Below are 14128 nucleotides of genomic sequence, written 5' to 3' on the forward strand. Positions count from 1 at the left end.
CACATGTCTGTTGTAGATTCTTTATGTTTGTTTTACAACACTTTAAAATGTAAAAACTGCTCTTAGCTCACAGGCTGTACAAAAACAAGCCAGAGGGTAGTGGGGCTCTAACTTGCCGACCCCTGATATAGCAGTGTAAAAGGTAGTATGAGCTTTGCAAAAAATAAAAGAATCCAGGATAAGGGGCAGGGGTGGGAGAAGGTAGGATACCATATTAAAAACGGTGTCTGGGGGATTCTGTTGGTTAAGTGTCTGACTCTTGGTTTCAACTCAGGTCATAATCTGAGTTCGAACCCCACATCTGGCTCCATGCTAACAGCACAGAGCCTGCTCGGTGTTCTCTCACTATCCCTCTCTCTCTCTCTGCCCCTCCCCTGCTCATGCTCGTTCTCTCTCTCAAAAATTTAAAAAAAAAAAAAAAGAAGAAGAAGAAGAAAAAGAAGGTGTTCAAAGGAGGTAACATCTGAGCAAAGACCAGACAGTAAAGCCAGTGAGCCAAGTAGATATTTGGGAAAAGCAGATTCCAGATAGCTGAACCAGTAGCTAAAGCAAAAGTCCCAAAGTAGGAACATGACTGATATGTTTTTGATAGAGCAAGGAGACCAGTGTGCAAAGAGGGAAACTGGTAATAGGAAATAAGGTCAAGAAGGTAAGGGACAAAGGGGAGTGGTTTGGGCAGATTATAAAAAGTTTTGTGGGCTACTGTAAGGACTAGATTTTCTCTGAATCAAAAGAAGAGCCACTGCAGTGCTCTGAATAAGGAAGTGACTGGGACTGTCTTAATTTGCAAAAGACTAGCTCTCGCTACTGTATTAAGAAAAGACTACCGGGAAGGACTAAGGTAGAATGGGGACACCTGAGTAACCTATTTAAACAGTATTTATGACAGTAGTAGCTTGCATCAAGGTGATAGTAGTGGAGAGGACGAGGCACTGTAAAATTCTGGATATATTTTGATGATATAGAAAAAACAGGTTGTCCTGAAACTATGGATGTGAAGAGTCACAGAAAAAGCAAAGTCCTGGATAACTCGAAGATTTCAGCCTGAGCTACTGGGAGGAGGAGTGGCTACTGACAGATAGAAATGGGGCAAGCCTATGTGTAGAGTAGGTACTGGGGAGATGTTTAGGAGTTTAGTTTGGAAATGCTGAGTTTGATGTATATCATTAGACATTTAGGTAGAGATGTTGAAGAGGCAGCTGTACACAGGAGACTAGAATTAGTTTGGTTGTTGCTGGCATTTACATGGTATTTAAAGCCATGAGACTGAGTAAAATTACTAATGAAGTGATAGGAAAAACAAGACAACAAAAAGCAAGGACTGAGCCCCGGGTTCTTCAACAAACGAGGTCTGAAAGGAGAATTACAAGGGGCCAGGAAGGAGGTAGAAGATAAGCAGGGGGTGTGTGGTATACTGGAAAGCAAAGAAGAAAGTGTTTCAAGGATAAGGGAACAAACAGCCCTGTCAAATGCTGCTGATAGACCAAGTAAGATGAACAGAATCAATGGCATACGGCATTTGATAACATGGAAGTTACTGGAGAACATGAGCCGTTCAGCAGGAATGGGGCAGGCAAAAGCCTGATCGGAGTGGGTTTGGTGTAGTATACAAAAGGGAAGAATTTGGCATTACCAAGTACGGACAACTCTTTCAAGGAATAATGCTGCAAAGGAAACCCCAAAAATGGGGAAACAGGTGGTGAGGAGTGGATCAAGATTTTTGTTTTTAAATACTGGGAGAAATAATAGCATGTCTGTTTGCTGATAGACATAATTCAGTAAAGGAAAAACATGATGTGGAAGGAGAGAAGCTGAATTAATGTCCTTGAGCACATGGGCAAGGATGGGATCTAGTACAAAAGCAGACACAAGAACATGAACAGTTAACCTAAGTAATAAGCAGGAAGACAGCATGTACTGACACAGATGTTGGTAGGTACACAGGGTGCTGGAAGTCTGTGTAAGTTTTCTGATTGCTTCTATTTTGTTAGCAAAGCAGGAAGCAAGGTCACGTATGAGCTAAAAGTGAGGATGGGAAAAGAGATTCGAAGGTTTGAAAAAAGAGAAGATATGAAATAGTCATACGGGAATAGGAGAGTGAACAGACTAAGAAAACAGTGCAACCAACAGGCAGCATCAAGGGTCCCCTTGAGTAAAGTGGTCAGGTATCGTTGTGTGTTTTCTTCCAGCTATACTAAGTTGCATAATGGCAGGTACAAAGCAGAGAATTGGTTTTACGTAGGCCTGTGTTTCTACCAAACAAGCAAAGAGCAAGGAAGTGGATCCAAAGGAGTGATTAAAATGATAAACTGTGGGTGCCTGGGTGGCTCAGTTGGTTGAACGTCTGACTTCGGCTCAGGTCATGATCTTACAGTTCTGTGAGTTTGAGTCCTGCATCAGGCTCTCTCTTTTGTCTTCCTCTCTCTCTGCCCCTCCCCTGCTCACGTGCATGCGCTCACTCTCTCAAAACTAAATTAAAAAAAAAAAAATTAAAAAAGATTAACCATGAAATTTCAGCCGGGTTAAGAAGGGGAGTGAAAATATCAAGAGCACGAGTGGCAGGGAAACAATAACAGGATCGATACAATGGAGATTACGCTGGGGTCAAAAAATGGTTGGGGCTGAGATATTAACCAGAAGGAGTGAGCTACAAAAACAGAAAGTGGGGTCACAAAATAGAACACATAAAATTGTAACTACGTAAGGACTGCAGTTACTGACAAGGCAGAAGGGTGTCACTACGGGAGTGAGTGACTGAGATAGTATAGACGAGCACTGGAGGAAAGGTCTAGGAATGAGAGGCCAGGATATTGGAAAGATCAGTTATGTACATTTTTTTCAATTTCAATATAAAGACTGAGGCAGTACTGAAGAGAGGGGCAATGAACCTGGAGCTAAAATAATTGAAGAATGAAGAGGAATGATCTGGAGGTCACGGATAGCAATTATACTATCAACAGTTAATAACCACCATGAGGGGTAATGGATTATATAATCTGAGGATTTTTAGGGAGGAGGAGGAAGGGAGAAGAGTCTGAAAGCAGCAAGGAGTTGCATGGCAGACATCTTTCCCACCTCTAGAAACACTGATTAGAAGGGCTATAGAAAACAACACCCACAACTGCACAGTGCAAAAAGTCAGCTTTCCAGAAGAGCAAGAAGTGAAGGAAATGTTTAAGAACAGGTTGAGACCGGACTCTGCAGATGAAGGACTGTAAATTCCAGTGGGCACAGTAGAAGGGTATAAAGAGTTAGGAGGGATTTTTAGTGTTTTGTTTTGTTTTGTTTTTTAAAAAGACATATATAGACCCTTTTATGAACTGGAGTGCAGGCAATTAAAGGTGGGCTGGAAGTCTGGAGGTTCTGTGGCTACCGACATTCTCGAACACACAGGACCCCTGATACACTCATTCCCATGCTTCTCTAAGAAATGGAAATTGCTGTGTCAAAATGTTTTTGCTTTAAAATTAAAATGGCTCTACTGACTTACTCAACGTAGGAGTTTCCATTACAACCTTGTCACTACACACTAGCAAAACTTTTTCACTTTTGCCAGTATGACGGCAAACAAAATATCGCCGTTTTACTTTGCACTTCTCTACTGGTGGGGCAGAGCATTAGCTGTATTGAGATTCTCTTTTGTGAAAATAAAAAAAAAAATCTTTTTAATGTGTATTCATTTTTGAGAGAGAGAGAGATCATGAGCGAGGGAGGAGAGACAGAGGGAGACACAGAATCCGAAGCAGGCTCCAGGCTCTGAGCTGTCAGAACAGAGCCTGATGCGGGGCTCGAACTCACAAACCGCGAGATCATGACCTGAGCTGAAGTTGGACGCTTAACCAAGACTGAGCCACCCAGGCGCCCCTCTTTTGTGAATTTGGCTGTTAAGAAACGGAGTTGTCTTCTCTTTTTTTTTTTTAATGTTTGTTTATTTTTGAGAGGGACAGAGAGAGTGACTGGGGGAGGGGCAGAGAGAGAGGGAGACACAGAATCCGAAGCAGGTTCCGTGCTGTCAGCACAGAACCCAACACCGGGTTCGAATTCACAAATCACGAGATCATGACCTGAGCCAAAGTCGGACGCTCAACCAACTGAGCCACCCAGGTGCCCCTTCTTCTCTTTTCTTAATGGTTTATAGTGCTTAGAAAGAAACTTTTTCTAATTCATTCCGCTCTTAATGATTCACACAAATGTTACAAATTCCTTGTTTCAAATCTTCCTATGGCTCATGCTAGGCCCAGTAGGTTATCTCTTCCTCAAATCCCTCTACTATCTACTAGAGACATTTAAGGCCCACCAGTCTTACTGGTCAAACCCATTAGTTTCCATACTATGACTGTTTTTGCACTACGTTTGAGGTGGTTTGGCCCACAGAGCAGAAAATATTTACTGTCTAGTCCTTTACAGAAAAAGTTCAAGGGCTCCTGCTCTGTATCTTTTAGGGCCCCTGAACTGCTTGCAGTTTCAAGAACACGGTAGGTCCTTATCGTTGCTGACAGTGTCTGAAGCGCTGCTCCTATTCCCTGCATGAACTCTATTACTAGCCCTGCTAGATACGGCCACAGATTTGTACTGTAAAGCTGTAACTACACTTTGTTACACTTTTTTCTTCACATCTCTCTCTCAAGTACTATGTAAATCCCTAAATGACAAGGGACAGTCCCAGCACTAAAAAATTTAGTAAATGAATAAATGGCACACAAAATCAATCCTTCATAATTTGCCATCTTTCTCATCATTTTCCTGTTTTCCTATGCTCCAGCTAAAAGTAACTATTTTTACTTTTATGTCATTATTTTTCAAAAATACTATTTTTAATGACAGCACAGTGATCAATTTTCTAAGTGTTTCTTTATAGTTTTGGTGGATACCACCTATTCCTAATCGTTTATTTATTGAGTACGGTCACGATTTGGTGAAGTATTTCTCTGCTCTAATCCCTTCCTTAGTAAAGACAAAAGCAATGGAAACTTGGCCTTTCTGGGATGGACCATTTTATCTATGACAGCCACTTCTATACCTGAGGATTAAGAGGCTCTGCTGAATATTATTTTATTAAAGGCTTCAGAGTCCTTCACGGTCAACTATAAAATGCAGTTAACTTTTTCCCTTCACTTTTCAGCATATAATTAATTCCCTACAGCTTGTAGTCTTATTCTCCTTAACTGGAGTATCTTTTATTATTGCTATTTTTTTTGTTATTTCTCTACTAAGACTTTAGTTTGGTAGGGGTTTTACTAAGTTTATTTTTCAATTTGGTTTAATAGGCCATTGTCACTTTTTTTTTTTTTTCATGTTTTATTTGAGAGAGAAAGTGTGTGTGAGCAGGGCAGAGACAGAGAGAGAGAGAGAGAGAGGGAGACACAGAATGTGAAGTAGGCTCCAGGCTCTGAGCTGTTAGCCCAGAGCCCAACATGAGGCTCAAACTCAGAAGCCGTGAGATTATGACCTGAGCCAAAGTCAGACGCTCAACCGACGGAGTCACCCAGGCCATTGTCACTTTTTATACAGACCAAATTTGATGGATTTGTTTTTTCTTCCCCTGTGTTGAGGTCATTACAAAGAGTGTTTCACCACAAATACTTTTTGCATTCATTTTAGAAACCATTCAGGTACACCTCATTACATTTCTTTCAGGTAAGGATATTTTTTCCTTTTGTAAAATATATGCAGATAGTTAAGGCCTCTCTGGTTTAACTTTGTAATTTACCCATTCATTACCTCCAGCTCAAGTTTACTATCTTCATAATGTGTAGATCCACTAAGTTATAGTGAATAATAAGATTCATCACAAGGTTCTGTATTTATTCAATGTGTACATATTCATAAGATTCTGAATATGTATATTACATGAAATTTTACAATTAAAGGATCTGAGCTTTGCAATCAGGTAGATCTAGATTCAGATTCAGCCTTGAACATTCTGAGTCCATGGGCAAAGTACTTGCTTATCTACAGGTAACTCCCAAGTGTAACAAAGAACTATGATACCGAGCAGCATGTATATAAAAGTAAAAAACTATGATAAATACCTACAAATAATGCCTGGTATAGTATATGGAAAAAATGTTATTTCACTCCCTCTTCCTTCCCATCTCAAGCAATAAGGGCAATAAATGCTGTGCTCCTCAGTTTTAAGTCCATTATTAAATTTTCTTAAGTAAAAACAATATGGGAGCTTTGGATATTCATATACTCCAACCTAGTATTTTCCCTTTGGAGAATCTATCTTAATGAAATAAGCTAAAACACAGAAGCTGTCTGATGTACAAGGATGTTCATTGTAACATTTCTTAGACTGCCAAAAAAAAAAAAATTAGAAACTTGCTAACTGTCCACTAGGACATTGTTTAATTATGAGAAAATCACATTATGAGGTCATTTTTAAAAAATGCTCACAGGGGCACCTAGGTGGCTCAATTGGCTGAGTGTGTTCAGCTCTTGATTTTGGCTCAGGTCATGATCTCATGGTCATGAGTTTGAGCCCCGTGTCGGACTCTGTACTGACAGTGAGGAGCCAGCTTAGGATTCTCTCTCTCCTCCTCTGTCCCTCCAACGCTCATGTGCACTCCTATCTCAAAATAAATAAATAAACTTATAAAAAGAAAATTTTAAATAAAAAAAAAATTTTAAGTGCTAACAAATTAACAGGAAAAAATGCTAATGTTGCTAAGTGAAAAAGCAGAATGAAAAGCTATTCATGGGGCGCCTGGGTGGCTCAGTCGGTTAAGCGTCCGACTTCAGCTTAGGTCACGATCTCACACTCTGTGAGTCTGAGCCCCGCGTCGGGCTCTGTGCTGACGGCTCAGAGCCTGGAGCCTGTTTCAGATTCTGTGTCTCCCTCTCTCTCTGACCCTCCCCTGTTCATGCTCTGTCTCAAAAATAAATAAACATTAAAAAAAAAAATTAAAAAAAAAAGCTATTCATATAGTAAAGTCTCAACTATGTAAAAATCAAATAAACTGAGAAAAAATATTGAAAGGAAATATATCAATGGGTTTACAGTAATTATCTCAAAGTCTAGATATTAGTGATTATAATTTGATGGGTTATTTTCTAAAATATCAATGATCATGATGATAATAGCAGTTATTATTTATGGAGTGTTTACCACATCAGGCCCCGTTCTAAGAGTTTACCAAATTAATTCAGTTAATCCTCACGGCATTATGAGATGAAAAAACTGAGGCACAGTGAAATGAAGTAACTTGCCCAAGTCCACACATGATTTCAGAAGGTGCCAACATTTGAATCCAAGAAGTCTGGCTCTAGAGCTCCTGTTCCTAACCGCTACATTTGAAGATTTGCTTTGCTTTTAAATTTTAACTATTAAAAAGGCAAATGTCAACTCCAATCTTGTGGTCCTTCAGTTAGCAGCTTTGTTTTAGCTCTAGGCATTCTTTTAGTTCTGAGTTCAACTATTTGCTCTGCCATCAGGTGCCATTTAGGAACAAGATGTAGCTACCATTCCTGTATGGGTTCTATCCACTCCAGAAAATTCCAAGACAAATCTGCATCCCTATTTCCTGTTCCAATATCTCATTTAATCACTGAGACTCATTTAACCATTCTTAGTTATTACACCCACTTTCAGTACTTCAAAGAATTCTAGTAAGGCGGTCCTGAGGCAACCAAATGAACAGAGGCTTCTAGAAACTCTCCTACACCAACACCCAACCATAGAACTACAAATGTATACAGTTACCACTATACCTGTCCTCCATCATAAAGTTCACCCTGCAACCCAGGAGACTCCCTTCACCTGCCAACACTCACTAGATATCCGCCGCGACACTGGCTGAACGGGACCAATTAAGAAAGACTCCCAACATTTGGGGAATTTTTTGTCTCTGATCCCGATTTTTGAAGATGGCATTATTCTCCACTGTTTTTGAAAACAATCATCAGTTAATCAATCACTTTCACTCTTTCAGCTTTCTCACCCGTTTGCTGGTAGACCAAATTGTTTTTCTGGGAGAAAGACCTTTTTGGCACCAGTATAAATTCAAGTATCAACTCCAGGAAAAAAGTCACAATTTATACTCCAGGCAATAAACGTAACTCCCACTTACTGCTGTGTTCCTCTCTGCGGTTTACATTTGATAAATTTATTTCATGACTTGTTACTTGTTTTGCCTTCCTTTATTAGTCAAATTTCTTTTAAAAACAGTATTTGCAGATTCCAACATGGATAAAAGCAAGCAATTCTTCTAAATACAGTACATTTACATTTCAGTGAAGTTCATTTACAATATTTAGAAAACTTGAACTCATGTGATGGATTTAACGTTATATAAAAAAGAAAAACTAGTCATAAAAACAATGAATACAGTATCAAGTGTTGATAATGGAAATATTTACAACGAGAATCATGTGTATTTTTTTCCAAAATCTTACCCTGCTCATAACATATTTTGGTAATAAGCTTGATTACTTTAAAACATTTTTATAGGTATTTCTGTGGGAAGAATTTAATAATTCCCTGAATGCCTGGGACAAAAATGTAACCTCAAGGGTGACCCAGGTGGGGGCCCTTTTAGGAAAAACAAAATGGAGCACTAGTAGTTCATTAGGCTAACATTAACTCAGGTGACGTAAAAACTGGACTGGTAAACTGTTAGGCATTTATGAATGCATATGCTGGGGAGTAAAAGAGAAATCTGCACCTTCAAACTAACATTCCCCTTTTGCGGCTGCAAGTTTTCAAGTTGGTGGAGTCATTGTTCAAGAAGAAAGGTGTGCAGGGCAGGGTACAAGTGGAAAACAAAATCGTTTCTCCCCCAAGACTGAATACTTCCCTGCTTCAGTAAGTGGAACTTACTTGCCATTCTAGTATGAAAGCTTTGATACAAAAGGGAAAGTTAAAATCTAAAAGGAACTTTTGTTACCCTAAATGAAAATAAGCCTTTCAAGGATAGCCATTTTACAACCTTATATTTCCAAATACCGATGAGACAATACAACTTGTTTTTTTATAGACATCTTTTCTTAGGCTAAAAAAATTACCATTTATAAACTCATCAATGAAGTCATCACTGTTTCAAGGTAGGATTGTTATGAAGCTTCTTAAAACAACTGTCAAAACCAATTTGTGAATCCCGCCAAGTTTAAATTTCTACATCCAAATCTGTTGATGGACCAAACTAATTAGTGATTAAGAAAACGGACTTAGATTTAGGTAGCAAGCAGTCCTTGCCACATCCAGCTGGTTTTTACATCAGCAGACAAATAGGCGATCATTTTTAAAGGAAGAAAGCCTTTTCCTAATTGCGGTAGCTGGTCTGCTCCTCGGCAGCTGTTCCCTGTCGCGTGTTCTCGTGGGAGAAGTACAAAAGGGTGGAAGTGAAAAAAACACAAGCCCACGCAAAGCCCGTGCAGTTACTAACATTAAAGTTATGTAAATATGTCGTGAGGCCAAGAGGCCACAAGGGGCAAGAACCGCCCAGAGAAAGCGATCCGCCCGAGCTGAGTGTGGAGAGGAAGGCGTGTGCGGGCCTGGGACACCCGGGCAAAGGGGAACGGGCGGGGGACAAAGACGGGCCATCCGGGGCAGAGGCAGGCAATGCCCCAAAGCGCCGAGAACCGGCAGAAGCAGCCGTCCTGGCGCAGCGACTGCGGCGCCAAGGCCCTCAAACGCCGCGGTATAACAGCTCCCCGGCGAGAAGACGCTCCCCTCCTCGCCGCTCTTACTGGCCCCCAGGCCGACCTCGGACACCTGAGGAGGCGCTGCCCGACCGCCGCCGGCGTCCCGCCGGACAGCTGTTGGGCTTAGAACCGCGCCGCCGCCGCCGCCGCCGGGCTCCAAACGGCCGAGAGGGCGGCGGGTCGGGCGCCTCTCCCCGCGGCCCCTCAGGCAGCTTCGGAACAGCCTGCCTCCGCTCCCGCCCTCCAGTCAGGGGCCGCGCACCCTCACGCCACCTACCCGGTCCCACACCATCCCAGAGGCCTCCGGCGCTCGGGCCCTCTGCCGAAGCGGCGCTGCCTCCCGTCCGGGGCCTGAAATGGCTGCGGAACAAAGAGAATCTGGGCTCGGACGAGCGCTGGTCCGATTGGCCGGGGGGCGGGGCCCGCCGCGGGAACGTTCGGCGGCGGTCGCCTAGGCAACGGCGGCGCGGCGGGGAAAACCGCGGCCTGGGCCTGCTAGGTCCGCTGACCTGCGGTCGGCGGCGCGCGCCAGCGGTGGCTCAAGCCGCGCTGCAGCCGGCTGCTCTGCGCCGTGAGGCCTCGACCAAAAATGGCCCTGCAAGTGTGGACGCTTAGGGGCTGTCCAGGGCCTCCTAAGCGTGACGACCCTACCCCAGACGAACTTCCATACTTCCGGATAATCTCCAAAGTGACAGCCCTGCCCCGGGAGCCTATTTAACACGGAACATGCCGCATATCCCCCAATAATACAGTTCCAACGTTGCTGGTAAAAAACAGGAACGACTTCAGTAGATGGATATGGGCAGAGGGCTGCCTGCGAATGTTGCATGATTGACTTTTGAGGTATGCTGTATCTAGCATGTCAACTGCTTTCTATGCAAAATTAAAGGATTTATAAAATTAAGTTTTACATGTCCAGGTGTATGTTAAAACCAGTGTCTTCCTTTTAGAAATAAGAAGCCCTCCTCTTTGTAAGCAGCCATCATGAGAAATTAAAATGCCTTCTGTTTTCTAAACAGAGCGTAATCCAAAATGGGAGACATAGATGTTTTTATACTCAATTATAATAATGGTAATGAACTGATAAATAACAGTTCCTTTCCCCACATTATTCTTATATATAAATTTCCTATGTATTATTATTTTAAATTTGCATACCTAGATGATCATTATAACCCATGGTGATGATGCTGCTGATAATATCCTTCCTCATAAGATCAACGTGTGTAAAATGCCAGCAGTTTTTACTGTCCTGTTTGTAAGTGCTGTATATATTATGTTTTGAAAATGTGTAGCAGTTGTTGCCTTCCAGGCTTATTGGAGGTAAAATTATAGTACCAATACTAGAAAGTTTTTTTTATTTACATTGATAAAGCTTATTTGATTTACATTGATAAAGCAAGTAACAAACTTGCTAATAGTTTTCATTTGCAACAAGTCATTTTACAAAACAATTTATTTCACTTAAATTTTGAATCTAGAAGGACTATTTTTTATCATTAGGAAATGGAACATACGAAGCAAAAATATTTTACATAACTAAGACACTCATAATTAGGATTCCAACATTTTCTAATGTTAATTTGATAGCAGTTGGATACAGGAGCACGCACCAAAAGAGGCCTCCAGATAGGAGTATATTACTAAGAAAACAACTTAATGTAAACCTTCCGAAATGTAGTTTAGTGTATCTGCAGGAAAATTTACCCAGAATACATATATTTATCCAAATAACAAAAAGAGCTTATTTCTGCATTTGAAAAATCCCATCATGGGACTTTTTTGGGACATCAAGGGAGCCTTGATCCTTGCAAATCAGGGGATGTGTGGTTTCTGCAATTTACTTTGCTAAGGAAAAACAACAGGAATACTTTTTAAATGTAAAGGTTTAGCAAATAATGACAGATGCAAAGAACTACTGACAAAGCAATTAGTCAGGAATTCACCTGAATAATACCTTGGAAGTAAATGAAATTAATTTTAAAAGGTGAAGTATTATTTAGTGTATGTAAGAGGATTTATTGACCAAAATCTTTTGAAATAAAAAAATACTGATCATCAAATGTTGTGAAATTGAGACTAAGAAAATTAAATATCCACACTTTTATGAAACTTAAATGAAAGTGCATTAAAATTTAGTATGAATAGCTCTGTATTGAATGAAGAGCTGCTTGCACGTATAGCCTTTTTGTCTCTACGTTCTAGGTTAGATTAAAAATACATGTTTTAAACAGTAAATCTTCTTACCATTAAGAAGGGCTTATTAACATGGCTTATTTTACTTTTCCTGTTACCTGTTAATCCTTTGCACAGTGTGCACATGAAATAGCAGCTACCCAGCAGTGTTTTCTCTTTAGACCCGAATACAAAGCAGCAAAGCTCATGTAGTAAAACTTTGTCCATATTTTTTAAGGACGTACACTTAAATTAAACACAGTAAATGCCTTAGATTTTAACCCCCAACCCTACTACAGATACCTTATATTTAAATTTTCTGCATTAATTCTTTTTTTAGGTGAACAAATTGGTGAGGATAAAAATCAAAGAATGGTAGAAATTACAAAATACATTGAGGAACCTACCTATAAGCTTTCCCCTCGGCAGGAAAAGATGCTCACTCTGTCAGATGTAGCATTGTCAAACAAGCATGAAACTGGGAGGCACAGGGCTTGTATGCGGATACTGGCTTCACCACTTCTGAATGCTTCCAATTCAGTCTTTCTGAGCTTCACTTCCTTGTCTTAAACAGGATTAAATAAGATAAAGTATATTAAGAGCTCATTAGCAGAGTGCCTGGCAGATAGTTAGAAGGCAATAAAAGATACTATTAATAGATGTTAATACATATGAAAGAACAGATGTTTGAGAAGGAGGACCGGTGATTGAATAAAAATTACAAGTTTGAAAGTCCAAAAATTGTTAAATATTTTAATAGGCCATTGTTGGTGAGCATATAGAAACACAGTAAAAGAAGTAAAATAATCTTTTAGATACAGGTGATCTTAAAAAACAGAATGTTTCTGAGTAATGTTCCCACCTTACACTTCTGAAAGATGTGAGAATTCTCATTATATTCTTTAATAGTAGACAGTTTAAGGAATTGCCTTCCATTGAAACATCTTCAGACTGACATCAAGGGAAAAAAAATTTTTTTAAGTGATATTTAGAAGAATGTAATTCAAATTTCAAAAGAGGACAGTGATAGTCAATAGTTAGAAATGTGTAAATAATCTATAGGCATTTTCCTTTGAAGCAAACCCCCTATATAGTTTGAATGTACAAAAAAGATAAATTAGTTATTAGGGAGTTAAAAGGATTAACTTCAAAGTTCCTTTAACTATTAATATCCCCTAGTGATTAAAATATGATTCTATTTATGAAAAGGTCTACTTAGACTTCTACTTCTGGGAAGATGGAGTAGACCTACTTTCGCCCTATTCCTCCCAGTAGGTACAACTAAAAACTCTAAACATTACATACAAAACAAACATAAGGAGACTCTGAAAGATGGAGAGAAGGCAGGCCAGCCGGTGCCCTCAGGACTGAAGGGACAACACGCTACTTAGTTCCCCAGGGTTTTGTTTTTGCCTCATACATCCCAGACTCGAAACTGAAGGAGCTGGTAACCTGGAAATGCCAATGGTTCAGACACACCAAAAAAATCCCCCACAAAATACTGCTCTCTTTAGCTGAAGAACCAGGAAAGAGGCAGTATGAGAGATAAAACAAAAACAAAAACATTTAGACAGTAACTGCTAAAACTAAGGAAAAGTGGAAACTACAGAAAAAAATCATGGATCCCCCTTCCCCTCGTTCCCCAACTCAAGTCAGCAAAGACCTAGTGGAAAGCCCAGACTCCCACCCTCACCAGACTATATAACAAGGTGCCCCAACCCTACCTCCCATCCTCTGCTGTCAGAGAAGCTAAGTAGGCAGCCCAGACTTTCATCCCTGCTGGCCAGAAATGTGAGACAGAGACAGAGACTTTCTTCTTGGGTGTCAGTGGAGGCCAATGGAGGAACTTAGACTACTCTCCAACCTGGCAGTATTGAGGTGGAGCCTGCTGCCCACCCCTACTTCCTCTTCCAGTGCTTTGTCAGAAAAAGCCAGCTAAAACAGAATATTTAAATAAGATCCAAAGTCTTATAACATGATACCCCAAATGTTTAGGTCTCAGTTGAAAATTGCTCATCATATCAAGAACTAGAAAGATCTCAAACTGTATTAAAAAAGACAACTAATTGGGGTGCCTGGGTGGCTCAGTCGTTAGGTACCTGACTCTCGATTTTGGCTCAGATCATGATCTCATGGTTCGTGAGATCAAGCCCAGGGTCTGGCTCCACGCTGACAGCCCAGAGCCTGTTTGGTATCCTCGCTCTCCATCTCTCTCTCTCTCTCTCTCTCTCTCTCTCTCTCTTTCTCAATAAATAAACTTAAAAAAACAAAAGACAACTAATAGATTTCAAAACCAAGATGACAGAGA

At 40.6% G+C, this 14128-nt stretch overlaps 1 protein-coding gene across 1 annotated transcript in view; it reads right to left on the reverse strand.

The window, feature by feature from the left end:
• TNPO1 (transportin 1) overlaps nt 1–12354 on the reverse strand; it is a 96707-nt gene extending 84353 nt beyond the window's left edge. Inside the window, exon 1 of the mRNA XM_053907274.1 lies at nt 12228–12354. The gene's annotated coding sequence lies outside the window, so the exon portion shown is untranslated. The remainder of the gene's footprint in view (nt 1–12227) is intronic.
• Between the last annotated feature and the right edge of the window lie 1774 nt (nt 12355–14128).

This window comes from Panthera pardus, unplaced genomic scaffold, assembly GCF_024362965.1.
Source record: "Panthera pardus isolate Hobbes unplaced genomic scaffold, ASM2436296v1 HiC_scaffold_2, whole genome shotgun sequence".
Classification (NCBI taxonomy): Eukaryota; Metazoa; Chordata; class Mammalia; order Carnivora; family Felidae; genus Panthera; species Panthera pardus.